Source organism: Pinus tabuliformis, chromosome 1_1 (assembly GCF_031772625.1).
Source record: "Pinus tabuliformis cultivar Carrire ecotype Pingquan chromosome 1_1, CPIR1, whole genome shotgun sequence".
Lineage (NCBI taxonomy): Eukaryota > Viridiplantae > Streptophyta > Pinopsida > Pinales > Pinaceae > Pinus > Pinus tabuliformis.
In genome coordinates, this window is record NC_142297.1 from 342,724,934 (window position 1) to 342,741,303 (window position 16,370).

Below are 16,370 nucleotides of genomic sequence, written 5' to 3' on the forward strand. Positions count from 1 at the left end.
AGTCCAAAAAATCCAACAAATTCGAAGGTGAAGGCAGAGTGGCGAAGAGGGAATGGTCCTAGCATTCATTATTACCTCCAGAAACATTGCACGCTCCATCTTGCCATCCTCAATGAAGAAAACTTCCAAAGCTTAAAATTTAGATCCTATCATTCATTATTACGTCCAGAAATTTTGCACACTCCATCCTACCATCCTCAAAGAAGAAAACTTCAAATGAAATATTATCAATAAAAAATTGAACATATTGTTGATTATTTTTTACTTCCACCTACAAAAGAGCATTTGCCAGTCCAGGAGATATGTTTTGAAATAGTACCATTGGTAGCAGTGTGTGTGCTGAGCTACCAGGCTGCAATGGTGGCACTTAATTTACCAGGAATGAAACTTAGGAAGAGGACTCAAAGTAGATGTGCATCTACATCCTATTAAACTAGCAATATTTATAGTAAATAGAACTAATATCTCAACTATTTTCATATTTTATGAACTGTACCTATAGAGGTCTAGCAGCTGCAAGACCAAAAGAGTTATTCTAAAGCTTCAAGCTGTAAAAAATTGACCATCGCGCCATATAAGTTTCCCATTTATCTGAAGGCCTTGACATATTGATGTTGCAAGTAAAACATGCAATGGAGGCCTACACAAATCATTAACCAAATATCACAAGTTGCTTTAATCAGGTTGACACTTATCATAGTAAATACAATTCACATCTAACAACAGTAAAGCCAACCTTTTCCATTTGTTATTTACAAAATGAAATGGAATTGACTATCCAATACCTACCCAGAGCCTACTACTCACTAATCTCTAGGGACAAGTGCATTGCCTAAACCTATCAAATAACCAAGAAGATCTAGGACAGGAGGTGGAGTTGCCGCTATGGGTATCGCTTTTGATTGAACATTGGGACATTTGGCAGGTGAAACATTGATTTCTGTCTCAGTGGCTGATAATTCTTCATATGGAAGGTAACAGTTTACTTGCAAGTTTGGAGGTAACAAGGTACAATGGGAGGTAACAAGGTACAAGGTACATATGGAAAGAAATATGGGAGGTAACCTGTACAAGCATAAAAAGTTCTTAGAAGAATATATGTGTGCTCTGACTTCTCAACAACATCAAGGAAAGACTTAATTTCAAAAAAAAATTCTTTAATGATCTCTGTACCTATTACTTACCACTTCAGATAGAAGTGTTGAGCGTGAAAACTACCAAAAAAACATATTATTATTAGACATACTGGAAGAAAACTCCTTGAACTAAGCATAAAATATAATACTTATATTAGAAAAATCTATACAAATGCAAACATCTCAAACAGTGACAGATGAACTTAAGCCTTTTCATTGAAATAACTTACCACTTATGTGGTATCCATTTTAGAATCCAAACTAAATCCCAAAACTTAGAAGACTAGCCATTCTTGAACTTCTTTCCTTCTCATTCTCCAGCTCAAAATGGTGAGCCCCATGCTTGTGATCATAGGGCTTAATAGAAATGGCATCCAACAATCCAGATGATGCCATCGGCTGCAAATCCTTCTATGGTAAGTATTTATTGTAGCTTTTCTGGAGGATATAGAGCTTGTACCATGCATAAGCATGATACAAATGACTTTCTAATATCTAAAATATCTTTGTTAACTATGAATAGTAGATTGTCGTCTTTTGAGGTTTAGGAATATTCTTGACCATACACAAGGCCATGAATATCTTCTATAGAGTGAAAAGCTTCCTATATATCATATGGCATATGTCATAAGAAATAGTATAAGGCAAAAATATATTAAAAATAAAAATAATTTAGCTCACAGATTCTATAGTAGGTTCATGAAATTTCATTCAACCCAAAGCTTCCTCTGCAATATGGTATTCTCCAAAAATTAGTTCCTACAAGATCAAACTATATCAACCTTCTCATCTAGACAAATATAATCCTATATCTAATTCAATAGATAACATTTTAGATTTCTGGCCCCCATTCGATAGTGATACCTTCTTAAAGGTGTGCCAAAAATCTACTCAACATGACATTATAACTCTTTACATCATGGGAAATATGGGTAAACTCCCAACCAAAGATAAATGGTTTCTAGAATATGATTTTTCTACACATTTCCCTCATCCCATTTCACAATGGTAGCCAACAATCCAGATGATGCCATCAGCTACAAATCCATCTATGCTAAGTATTTATTGTAGCTTTTTTGGAGTATATAGAGCTTATACCATGCATAATCATGATACAAATGACTTTCTAATATCCAAAATATCTTTGTTAACTTTGAATCACAGATTGTCGTCATTTGATGTTTAGGAATCTTCTTGACCATACACAAGGCCATGAATATCTTCTATACAGTGAAAAGCTTCCTACATATCATATGCCATCCATCTTAAGAAATAGTATAAGGAAAAAATATATTAAAAATAAAAAATTTAGCTCACATATACTACAGTAGGTTCATTAAATTTCATTCAACCCAAAGCTTCCTCTACAATAGGGTATTCTCCAATAATTAATTCCTACAAGCTCAAACTATATCAACCTTCCCATCTAGACAAATATAATCCTATATCTAATTCAATGTATAACATTTTAGATTTCTAGCCCCCATTCGATAATGATACCTTCTTAAAGGTGTGCGAAATCTACTCAACATAACATCATAACTATTTACACCATGGGCAATATGGATAAACTCCCAACCAAAGGTAAATGTGTTGTGCCATTTTCCCATAAGCATTTATTAGCATACCCTTTTTAGTTGAGAGAAGATCCTTTGGATAGTGGGATACAATATTTAGTTCTTGTGAGGGCATCCAAAAATCACCCTGGGAAAATTGACTGCTAGCATCTTTACAACAATTTTTGCTCACTGACTTGATACTTGTCTCAAGGGAGTTCTCCTTGAGGGTCTTTTGCCCAACACTTTGCCTTAAGGTAAAAGTGTGAATACATTGTTGTATGTAATCTTGATCTTCCATATTATCAATATAAGAAGATACAGATCCATCAGTTGAATAAGCAATAAGTGCGAAATTATACAGCTCAAACTATTCACACTTTGTGTTTTCGTCGAAGTTGGCTAATGTTCTTCATCAGAATTTGTCCATATTTGTCCATACTGTTGTATTTTCTTTTTCTACAGTACAACTTTCATCCACACTGCCCCTTGAATGTGATTTCTCCACATTCATTTCTTCAATCTTATCCTATTTATACATCATACTGGACAATCATCATTCTAGTACAGAGCAACCTCTATATATTATTGGTGAATAATTGCAGTTAATGGGTTCTCATGTAACGATTCCCAATACCAATGGAACAACATATAATTTGAATCACTCAAGTAATGAATCACAATTTAACAACATTATAATATAATTACATTCTACCATAAATAGACATCATGAATGCTTTGCCTTGTAGATTTCAGCACCCATGTATTCGATGGATTTATGGGAATGAAGGGAAATTGGAAAGTCAATGATCTCCTACAGTTATGTATGGCCTTGTTTAGTACCTATGGCCTCTTAGACAACTAAGATCGAGCTCAAACTCACCCCAGAAAATGAAAATAATGCTCAGGGGAGAGGGAAATGACTCTAGTAAGTAGAAATCCACCCAAGAACGCTTAAGAACACTCCAGGTAAGGAGAGAGAAATTCTTAACAGTTGTACATAAACCAAATTAGCAACTCCTTGAGGAAATGCAACATCTCTAGAACCGTGGCAGTTGATCTCTAACTCAACAAGAAAGTGGATTATTAGTAAATCAGAGCTGATGCATTTGCTGTAGTAGCCGAAGATCAGTAATAGAAGGCAAAGAGTCTATAATTGGAAGTCAATGTATTATAATAAGAGAATAAACCTGCAATAAGGACATAAATTCAGAAGCTACTTCTGACTTTGACTAGGCAGAGACTTAACTACTGACCTTGACTTAAAGAGGAGGGATGACTTGGAGGGACTCTTTGGTCTTGTGTTGGATATCTCATTTTGAATAAATTCAATAAGAGGAGGATTGTTGGGTTTTTGCCTATTGAGAGATTTTGCCCTGCCTTGAAAGCCTAAATCTTTGTGTCTCGTACTTCTTTGTGTTCTTGGAAGAACAATTTGTGTAATTACTTGATGAAAGAGAAATATTAACTAACAAAGAAAAGAATACTTATATAGGAGTTTACTTCCAACTATGAAGGAATACAATGACGACATAAAATTTGTAAATCTTAAACTTGGCTAGGCCACTGCACCTCCAAAAGCCTGACTCATTAAGCCATAAACTAGAAACCTTCTGTGGAACTCCAAAAACAAATGAATTAGAATGAATTATCAACCAGAATCAAGGGCCTTTACACTTTACATTTGACAATCTATTGCAGTATGAATATTGAGGTCACAACTATTCATTTATATTGCATTTTTGTAAGAAAGGATGATCATATTTTATATATTTTGTCTAGTAAGGCCTGTACTTCATCATTGCCAGCTCTAACCAAGGTTTCATGTTCCCATTTTAATGAACAATAGTTGCATTGTCAATCTTTGAACAGCGCATGCTAGGATTATATCCTAAACCCAGCACATTCCAAGACTCGTCCAAAGGATGGGTCAATCCATAAAACGTTCAATCCAGGGGGTAGTGTTCCAAGCTTCCACAACACTCTATCCTAATTCTGACATACAATAAAAGAAAAACTTAGAAATCGAACAAAAAAAAACCATTAATTTTTCTAGCTAATTACTTCAGATTTACTTCAAATAATTTAAAGTAAGCATCACAGGAATTAACATAAATAAACCACACTACACACTTACCGTGTTTTGCCACTTGTGATAAATTCTAGTTATATCTTATTTCTCCCATTCTTTGAGATCAAATACATTCATCCCATATGCCCAACCACAAGCATTAGGATCAAAGTGCCTGGCTATCTGCGGATTGGAAAAATTAAGGTATTTGTCAAACCAGCGAAAGCTTTCTCCACAAGTTTCCACTGAACCATTAACCTTCCCATGAAGATCTACTGATCACAAGGGCATCAAACATTTCTGCACCACAATATCATCATCCAAGAAAAGTATCTTGTCCATTTTGGGATAAACTTGTGGAAGATAGAAATGAAGATGATTTAGCATCGATAAATATTTTAGATTTATATATTTCATATTGGAGGAATGTGCTGAGAGTGTAGTCGAGTGATCTGCCTTGAAATAATACTCTTTCATAGCTGCGGATTCAAGTTGGCGAAGCATAGGGAAATAGGAGGAATTGAGCCATTTAAAATCATCAACCTTTTCTACATGTATCATAGCTTTCCCAAGGGGATTATGTAAAAATCACATTTTCATGGCCCCAAAATTTAACTTGTCTCTGATAAGATGAAATACATGTTTCTCAGGTTCCTGCAAACACATGTAAATCACCTACAATGAGATCCAAATATTAAATGTAAAATGGAGAAAAACTGTTGGACTTCCAAACTTTCGATTAATTTAAATTAATAACACTTCGCCTTAGCATTCATGATAGTTGAATTCAAAACCACAGATGCATCCAATACATTGTCAGAAAATAATGCATAGTGATAAAGAGTCGGATCCTCCAACTTGTCCTTTTTAGGAAATTATTGCTTTTCAAGAGGAAGAAAGTAATAATCTATGGTAAATCGCATGGACAGACAATGCAGGCCCTTGGGAATAGACTTTGTTGCCACCAGACTTAAAAATTTAATTTTCCTTTCCAAGGTCCTTACTTGCTCGTCTGGCGACTGAAGCATGGCTTGCAACTTCTTTTTTACTGTCACACAGCCATAAAATTTTTCTCTAGCCTTGGATAGGACATGAACCATAGCCTTGATCTTCTCAGGTGCACTGAAACATTCATATCAATTATTAGTCATGAAAAGGAGAATGAAAAGTAGAAAGATTGACACATAGACCGCAACTTTAAAAGAAAAAAAGGATATGAACACCAAATGCAAATGGAAGCACTTACTACTCTTGATTTAGAAGTAGCCAATGTGAAAATTGAGGGGGTAGTGTTCCAAGCTTCCACAACACTCATTCCTGATCCTGACATACAATAAAAGAAAAACTTAGAAATCGAACAAAGAAAAACCCGTTAAGTTTTCTAGCTAATTACTTCATGTTTACTTCAGATACTTTAAAGTAAGCATCACAGGAATTAACATAAATAAACCACACTACACACTTACCATGTTCTGCCCCTTGTGATATATTCTAGTTATATCTTATTTCTTCCATTCTTTGAGATCAAATACATTCATCCCATATGCCCAACCACAAGCATTAGGATCAAAGTGCCTGGTTATGTGCGGATTGGAAAAATTAAGGTCTTTGTCAAACTGGCGAAAGCTTTTTCCACAAGTTCCCACTAAACCATTAACCTTTCCATGAAGATCTACTGACCACAAGGGTGTCAAATCTTTCTGCACCACAATATCATAATCCCAAAAAAGGATCTTGTCCAGTTTGGGATAAACTTGTGGAAGATAGAAACAAAGATTATTTAGCGTGGATAAATATTTTGGATTTATATATTTCAAATTAGAGGAATGTGCTGAGTGTAGTCGAGTGATCTGCCTTGAAATAATACTCTTTCATAGCGGCGGATACAAGTTGGCAAAGCACAGGGCAATAGGAGGAATTGAGCCATTTAAAATCGTCAACATTTTCTACATGTATCGCAGCTTTCCTTGGGGGATTAAGCAAAAACCACATTTTCATGGCCCCAAAATTTAATTTGTCTGTGACGAGATGAAATACATGTTTCTGAGGTTCCTCCAAACACAAGTAAATCACCTACAATGAGATCCAAATATTAAATGTAAAATGCAGCAACACTGTTGGACTTCCAAACTTTAGAGTATTTTAAATTAATAACACTTCACCTTAGCATTCATGACAGTTGAATTCACAACCACAGATGCAGCCAATACATTGTTAGAAAATAATGCATAGTGATAAAGAGTTGGATCCTCCAACTTGTCCTTTTTAGGAAATTTCGCTTTTCAAGGGAAAGCAAGTAATAATCCATGGTCAATCACATGGACAGAAAGTGCAGGCCCTTGGGAACAGTCTTTGCTACCAGCTAACTTAAAAATGTACTTTGCTTTTTCAAGGTCCTTACTTGCTCGTCTATAGACTAAAGCATGGCTCGCAACTTCTTTGTTACTGTCACACAATCATAAAAATTTTCTCTAGCCATGGATAGGACATGACCCATAGCCTTGATCTTTTGAGGTGCACTCAAACATTCATATCAATTATTGGCCATGAAAAAGAGAATGAAAATCAGAAAGATTGACACACGGACTACAACTTTAAAAGAAACGAAGGATATGAACACCAAATGCTATTAGAAGCACTTACTACTCTTGATTTAGAAGCAGCCAATGCGAAAACTATTACCTTTAAGGTAGATCAAAATCTGCATTAGCTTCAGCCAATGTACACTGACATTCTTTAATACGAAGCATCAATTCACGGTATAAATCAAGATTATTCCTAGCCTGGGAAATTATGTTGAGATTTTCGGTTTTAGTAAAATAGGAAAAAGTTTCAGTAGGTGAAAACAATAAGATTGAGTTGCTATATTAGATCTATTTTGTTGGGAGAGAGTTAATGCATCCTATATTTGTTGTAAGTGGATTTATGAGGCAGTTAGATTCTCTTAGCTATAAAACAAGTGTCCATACGGATTGGGAGGTGTACATGAGTGTTTGAGAGGAAATTGATTCTCTTGTAATCAACTGTTTTGATAATAAAGATTGCTAATGCCTATGTTTGGTGGACGTAGCCTAGAATGGTTGGGTGAACCACGTTAATCTTCTGTGTCTTTTGTGTATGGTTTATTTGCTGTGTATGTTATTTATCTTGCTGCGCACTGATTGCTCCAACAAGTGGTATCAGAGCATGTTTGAGGCGTGGAGCAGCGGAGGAGGTCCTGCGTGTAACGTGGCTGTCTCCATGCGTTTGTGTGGCTGGCTGAACGGTGCTCCCAACCAAACAAACACATAATAAACTGCGCTCAACGATTGTTGCGTGCTGCTGAAGGTGGTTTTGTAGAAGTCGCAGCGTGGTGGGCTTGGAACTGTACATTGCTGCGTGGACGGACCTGCGTGATGGCTGTTGGCGCATGGCTGGGTTATAACAAACATGTAACATGGCTGAGCATTGAAAACAACGTGAAGAATAAACCATAATGGAGCAGCGTGGAATTTAACCAAAACGGCGTGGTTGGAGTTGTATCCCATGCTTGGAGCTGCCGTGGACTTGCGTGCACATGCGTATTGGTTGCCGGTGCATGTGCATATTGATTGAAGGATGCGCTTGTAATCCCAGATGCGTATTGATTGAAGGGTGCATATTGTATTGCTTGTTGGTGCATGTTGATTGCCAGAACACGCAGGAAAATTGATGAGTGTGTATTTTTTGTTCTAAGTTTTTTGATTGGCGTGGGTTATTCTAAAACAGTAGTGCCAACAAACAGAAAAAGCACGGATAAGGCTGTGTTAAGTGCGCCAGTGTGCCAATTTCCTAATTAGCGCGGATCTGAAGGGGATAAACACACCATTTTTCATACTCGAAGTGTTTCTGCTGCCAGCGCGGATTTGCTGGAGTGATGAGATCGCCAACGCGCCAAAATTGGTAAACATTGTGTTGGTAAAAAATTGCAATTGATTTTTTGGGTTTTTTGTTGTAATTCACACAACAATTTTTTTTTTTTTAAAAGCAAAGGCAGTGTAATATAAGGCATAGGTGGTTTGTATATATTAACTCCTTTTATTTAAAAGTTGGATTGGGAGATTGTTTGTTTTAAACGAGATGGCAAAAACTCAGAGTGCCCGGTTTGAAATCGAGAAGTTTAACGGCAAAAACAATTTCGAGATCTGGAAGGTAAAAATGCATGATCTGCTGGTACAGCAAGGCATGGCAAAGGCGTTGTTGGGCAGATCCAAACTGCCTTACCCCGTGACAGATGATGAATGGAATGAATTGGATGGAAGAGCCTTGAGTGGTATTCGACTGTGTTTGGCTGATGATGTTTTATTTAACATCGTGTCAGAGAAGACTGCTGCTGGTTTATGGACGAAGTTGGAGAAGCTATATATGACAAAATCCTTGACAAATCGGATTCTCCTGAAGCGGCAGCTATACAGTTTGCGAATGAAGGAAGGTACTTCCATTACTGATCATTTGAATGTTTTTAATACTCTAATGGTGCAATTAGAAAGCATAGAAGTAAAATTTGAATCCGAGGATAAAGCCATAACTTTATTGTGCTCGTTGCCCGAGTCATGGGATCATTTTGTTACTTCTATAAGTCTTAGTTCATCTGAAACCATTGAATTTGATGATGTCGTCGGAGCTTTGTTGTCTGAGGAGACCAAGAAGCGGTCGAATGCTGACACTTCTACATCAGAGGCAATGATGGCTAGAGATCGTTCTAGAGAAAGACGCTCTGGTAAGCACAGCGATTCGCGTTCAAAGTCAAAAGGAAAGAAGAGTAAAGTAAAGTGCTGGTTCTGCGGCAAATTGGGGCATTTGAAGAAGGATTGCTGGAAGCGACAACAAACTTCTAAAGAAGCTTCATCGACAAAGAAGAAGGAAGCGAACATGACCGATACAGGTTCGGCATCTGGTTCAGGTATGAGCGACGAAGTCTTATCAGTTAATTTGTCAAATCATGATCAACATTGGTTGTTAGATTCCGGTGCATCAAACCACATGTGTATTCATAGAGACTGGTTTAAGACATATAGATCAGTGAATGATGGAGTCGTGTACATGGGTAATGATGTCACATCTAATATTGTGGGAATAGGGAGTATACAGCTGCAAATGTTTGATGAGACAACCAAAATGTTAACTGATGTAAGACATGTACCATATTTAAGGAAAAATCTAATTTCACTGGGAGCACTTGACAAAAATGGATATAAAACTGTAATTCAAGGTGGAGTAATGAAAATTTACAAAGGTATTTTACTAGTAATGAAAGCTAAGAAAGTAGGAAATATGTTTCAGTTAGAAGGAAGAAAAGGGTCAGTTCATGTGTCTACGGTGTCTGAACATGACAGTAGTTCCATTCGCATATGGCATCAAAGGTTGGGCCATATGAGCGAAAGAGGGTTAAAGGTTTTGGCTGATCACAAGTTACTTCCTAATCTAAGGTATGGAAAGTTAGATTTCTGTAAACATTGTCTGTTTGGCAAACAAAGTAAGCAAAAGTTTAAAACAGGCAAACATACTAGTAAAGGAATAGTTGATTATATCCATTCAAATGTTTGGGGTCCAGCACCTACAACCTCGTATGGTGGCTCGTCATATTTTGTATCGTTTATTGATGACTTTTCTAAGAAAGTGTGGGTCTACATGTTGAAAAGGAAGTCTGATGTTTTTACAGTTTTCAAGCAGTTTAGAGCATTGGTAGAAAACATCACTGGTAGAACTATAAAATGTTTACAAACTGACAATGGTGGTGAGTTTACTTCCAAGGAGTTTGAAAACTATTGCAAGGATGCAGGGATCGAGAGACATAAGACTACTGTTTATACTCCTCAGCAAAATGGAGTTGCTGAACGCATGAATAGGACTCTTTTGGAGAGAGCAAGGAGTATGCTGAGTAACGCTAGTTTGCAGAAGGAGTTATGGACAGAAGCAGTGGCTACAGCTTGTTATGTGATAAATCGGTCGCCATCGACAGCGATAGGTTGCAAGATTCCTCAAGAGGTATGGAAAGGTCACCCTTGTGATTATTCTAAACTCAGAGTGTTTGGTTGTGATGCATATGCTCTAGTACCTAAACATCAATGAACTAAATTAGATCCGAAATAAAAGAGGTATATTTTTGTTGGGTATGGTGATGGAACAAAGGGATTTAGATTGTGGGATCCTACTACCCACAAAATCATCATCAATAGAGATGTAAAGTTTGATGAATCCTCTCTTGTACAGTTAGATGTGGATAATAAATTGAAACAGGATGATGTATCTGATTTTCAGCACATTCAGTTTGATAGCACTTCTAATGATAGTCATGATGACCATAGTTCATATTCTAGTCATGAACAGGTTTCAGAATCAAATTATGAACAGGGTTCAGATGTAGGTCATGAATAGGTCTCAGAAGGTGATCATGAAGAAGTTCCTACAGATGGTAGTCAGCCAATTGTGGAAGCACCAGAAACATCCTTAAGGTGGTCTACAAGAATTAAACGCCCTCCTAGAAGGTATGATGATTATGTTACTTCAGTTGCTTTGACCACTAATGATAATGAACCTTTGTGTTATCAGGAAGCTGTAGAAGGTTCAAAGAGTGACAAATGGAAAACAACCATGAAGGAAGAAATGATGGCCTTAGGTAAGAATGGCACATGGGATCTGGTTGAACTTCCCAAAGGCAAGAAAATTGTGGGATGTAAATGGGTTTTCAAGGTGAAACGGGGTGTGAATGATACAGAGGACAGATACAAAGTGAGGTTGGTTGTAAAAGGGTTTTCTCAGAAAGCAGGCATAGACTTTCATGAGATATTTTCACCAGTTGTTAAAATTGTTTCAATTAGAATTGTGTTAGCGTTAGTTGCTTTGCTTGATTTAGAATTACAACAACTAGATGTTAAGACTACGTTTTTACATGGTGATTTAGATGAGGAAATTTATATGGAACAACAGAAAGGGTTTGTTCAGCATCGCAATAAGAAATTTTTCTGCAGGCTCAAGAAGTCATTGTATGGTCTGAAGCAGTCGCCTCGACAATGGTACAAGAAATTTGATTCTTTCATGTTGATTCAAAAATATATAAGAAGTGAATATGATCATTGTGTTTACTTTAAGCAGTTAAGTAATGGCATGTTCGTTATCTTAGTGTTGTATGTTGACGATATTCTTTTAGCAAGCAAAAGCATTGAAGAAATCAACAGGTTAAAGACTTAGATGGCAAGGACATTTGATATGAAAGATCTAGGAGCAGCGAGATAGATTTTGGGCATGGAGATTTTCAGAGACAGGAGCAATGGTAAGCTGTGGCTATCACAACAAAAGTATATTGAGAAAATACTTGTGAGGTTTGGTATGAACAATGTGAAGCCTGTGTCAGTCCCTTTAGCTTCCCATTTTAAGCTTTCTTCAATTTTATGTCCTAATACAGATGAAGAAAAGGATTATATGTCTCGAATTCCATATGCCAATGTAGTAGGATGTTTGATGTATGCGATGGTTTGTACTCGACTAGATATTTCACATGCAGTTGGGGTTGTCAGCAGGTATATGGAAAATCCGGGTAAAGAACACTGGTCAGCAGTGAAATGGGTGCTTCGGTATTTGAGAGGCACAAGTAGTTATTGTATTACTTACAATAAGAGTAGTGAATCTGTTTGTGGGTATGTTGATTCTGATTTCGCAGGTGATTTGGATAAGAGAAGGTCAACTTCAGGGTATGTCTTTACTCTTGCAGGTGGAGCTATTAGTTGGATGTCAAAGCTACAAAACATTGTTGCTTTATCCACTACTAAAGCAGAATACATTGCTGCTTCACATGCTTGCAAAGAGGCGGTTTGGCTGAAAGGTTTGCTTGGTGAGTTTGGTAGGTTACAGGACAACATCAAGTTACTTTGTGATAGTCAAAGTGCAATACATTTGGCTAAGAATCCGGCCTATCACAGTAAATCAAAGCATATACCAATAAAGTACCATTTTGTAAGACAGGTAATCACTGAAAGGGGAGTCTCTCTTGAAAAGGTGCATACAAAGGAAAACTGTGCATACATGTTCACAAAACCAGTTTTGTTAGAGAAGCTGCGTTGGTGTTTGGCTTCTCTTGGCTTGTAGAAAAAATAAGTAATAAAGAAACAGGTCATCAGGCTAATTGTTGTCAAGGTGGAGATTGTTGAGATTTTCGGTTTTAGTAAAATAGGAAAAAATCTAAGTAGGTGACAACAATAAGATTGAGTTGCTATATTAGCTCTATTTTGTTGGGAGAGAGTTAATGCATCCTATATTTGCTGTAAGTGGATTTATGAGGCAGTTAGATTCTCTTAGCTATAAAACAGGTGTCCATACGGATTGGGAGGTGTACGTGAGTGTTTGAGAGGAAATTGATTCTCTTGTAATCTCCTGTTTTGATAATAAAGATTGTCGATGCCTATGTTTGGTGGACGTAGCCCAGAATGGTTGGGTGAACCACGTTAATCTTCTGTGTCTTTTGTGTATGGTTTATTTGTTGTGTATGTTATTTATCTTGCTGCGCACTGATTGCTCCAACAAATTCTTGAACACACCCTAGCCATGATCAGTTGGTCTCGCATCAATCTAACAGTGGAGTCAGAATTCTCGTTCTCATTTTCCCGCCTCCAAATGCTGTATTTTCCCAGGATAGTATAATCTACCTCCTTGGAACGTTTAATTGTTTCGTTTTCAAGCTCAACTCCTTTTTCTTCATCCTGTTTAATCAGCTCTGTTGACCTTTTCTCCCTCCTCTTTTGTCTCAATTGCTGTAAGCGTTAAACTACTATAAATTAAAGCATACTGTTCTAAAATCTAAGAAATATAAAAATTTTATATTGGAGAAGTAACATTCAAAAAGGATTTTGGAAAATAATATAACAATTCCCTTTTCCATGAGAACAAAAAGTAGCGATCTAGTGCAGCAAATAATTTTACCCTCCGCGAAACTTTTGTTGGACTTTCTTCAAGCTGCAAATGGTCTGCATTACAACAACCATTGTCTTGGAAGTTTGACTAGACATTACCTTACAGTAGGCTAGCAACATCATAGACTAGTTAACCAGGGAAAATCAAAACTTACCATCAAGAGCATTCTCTTTGACATCTCAATGTTCACTTCGTGTGTCATCCTCTTGAAACCTCGTAAGAAGTTCTTCGTCATTGGAAGTTTTTTTTTGCACCTCGTCATTCATTTTACCCCCCTCAGAATTTTCCTTGCCTTCCTCATTGAAGATCACACCATCTTGTTTCAAACGTAACTTTTATGAGCTGTCTCCAGAAGTCATTTGCCTCTGCTTGATGTACACCGTTAGAAATAGAGAAGCACCCCTGCCAATGTCATTTTTAAATTCCTGCTTAATACAACCCTACTCAACTACATAGATCATCATCACATATGTTTCCTTACATGTTCAATAGAGAAGATAACCAAAATCTTCACCAATCATACCTCAGAGTTAGTAATATCCCTTTGGTTTACTTCGGAGGGCTTTTCTAATACCCATGAGGAAGATAAGTCATTCCGTCCAACAATATTTAAGTTTAGAGTTCCCGAGTGCTTTGTGTTAGCTATTATGACATTAATCACATGCCCAGTAAATAAAATTTATTTTCAATTCTCTGGTCAATAGGGGAGAAATCAAATTTAAGATATCCAAATGTAGTAGGTTTCTTATACTTGCCTCCTTTGGGAAGGGAGAGTCAATGGTCTCTGTTAAACTCTGCTTTCTCCAGTCATCTGTGTGTTCCTGTGAACCCCGTAGATAAATAGATAAGAGTCATTTTAAACATATGATAGAGCTCCAGTATCCTCAATAATTCCTCTCCATTTCAATCCACTCATGTCAATTAAATTTCAGTTTCGGGACACTATTATTTTCTGGGATTAGACTAACACACGTGCAAGTGCATTGCCCAGATCCTGAAAAAGAACAAAATGACCATAGAAAAATAGAATTGGTTTTCAAGATGTGGAAAGAGAATACCATTCTAACAGATCCATCTCCTGAGAAGTTGTGCCCTGTTGTTTTAAATGACAAAAAACGCATATATGGTCAGGTAGAAAGACTTGATGGAGAAGAATATCTATAAAAATACTGAAACGCTAAAAAGGGGGTTGCTTTCCTATCATGCATATGCTAAGATCGAGATTTCATTACACATCAATAATAAAATGGTGTTTATAATATCTATCGTTTGTTTTGGTCAATGTGCTCTGAACACTGTGGGAACAATGTGAAAATGATATGTATAGCAGAAAGTAGCTGGTGAACAAGATTGTTGTTGTGAATTGGGTCTAGGTTGGGTGGATCAGAACTAGTTTTAGCTTCGCTGATGAGAAGTGGATTTAGCTTTATGGATGGAAAGTGGGTCTGGCTCTGATAATGAGTGGATGAGAAGAATGATCGTTACCCTTCCCACCCAGATTCAATTCCCATGAGTAAGATGTTGAACTGAACTCTTAACAAATATATTTTTATAATACCCATCCAACTTATGCAGAATCCAACGCACACTTAGTACCATCCTACTCAGAATGAGGAGTGCCTAGTGAATTCACCAAGCAGTGGCCCAGCAAATTTACCAATCATATGCATTTCCCTTTGTTAAAAAATGGAAAAAGCATTGTTATTTCTTGCTATCGGGATGAATGGTTTCATTATCTTTGGCAAGGGAAACTACCCTAGGTGCAGTTGGTAAAACCTTTTCTCTTGCATGAGAGAGGTACAAACTTTGAATCTTTCTCCTGGTAGGTATTGTACTGTGTTATTGCAGAGATGGAGTTCACAACTTCACACAGATCAGATGAAAGGAAACCTATAAAGAAAAATCACAAAATGTCTAGAAGAATGTTAGAGGTGCTAAAATTTTGACAATAAGCGAGGAAAGTATGTTTGATAACATCTGCGCCTTCAGATCCTGTGAAAAAAGCTAAAAGAAAAATCAAATTCCAAATTATGTCCACGGATTTTTGGTTCAATTGTTAACAGGGGTGGTGAAGGCAAATCAAATTTTGAAGCAGGTCCATGGGGTCTTGGTTCAATGGTTAACCGAGAGTGATGATAATTCTCCGCCAAGGCTCAAATGACATAAATACATTGCTCAATGGGTTCTCAATGAAAGGGATCTTTATAAAATAGTATAAGATAACTACACTTCATTGTAATGGAGATCTTACTTGAATGTTGTAAGAAGTCTACATTTCATTGTAATACTACTAGATTAAGAAAGGGCATGCTTGCCAATAAAGATAAATTAAACACTAACCCACCCCCAAAAAATAGACAGAAGCAATGTGATGAGGGAGGAGGGCAGGAAGAAGCTTACCAGTGAGGGAGGAGGGCAGGGAGGGTAGGAAGAAGCTTACCAGCGAGGGAGGAGGGAAGGAAGAAGCTTACCAATTGCAGATGTAGATGCGGAGTGACGAAACCTAGTTACGAGAAAAACCAATGGCATGACCACCAAGATAGCAAGGAATCCCACCACAGCTATTCAGTGATGAAAACCCCAACCTCCCCATCCTCCATTTCTACCATGCTGGTAGCCCTACCACCCTCCATTCGACACACCTCCTCTTTTCACGGGCATCTTTAGCTCTCAACCCTAACA

The 16,370-nt window shown here is 37.1% G+C and overlaps 1 pseudogene; it reads right to left on the reverse strand.

The window, feature by feature from the left end:
• Window positions 1-4,413: 4,413 nt before the first annotated feature.
• The window catches only part of LOC149212978 (polygalacturonate 4-alpha-galacturonosyltransferase-like), a 40,474-nt pseudogene continuing 28,517 nt past the window's right edge, over window positions 4,414-16,370 (reverse strand).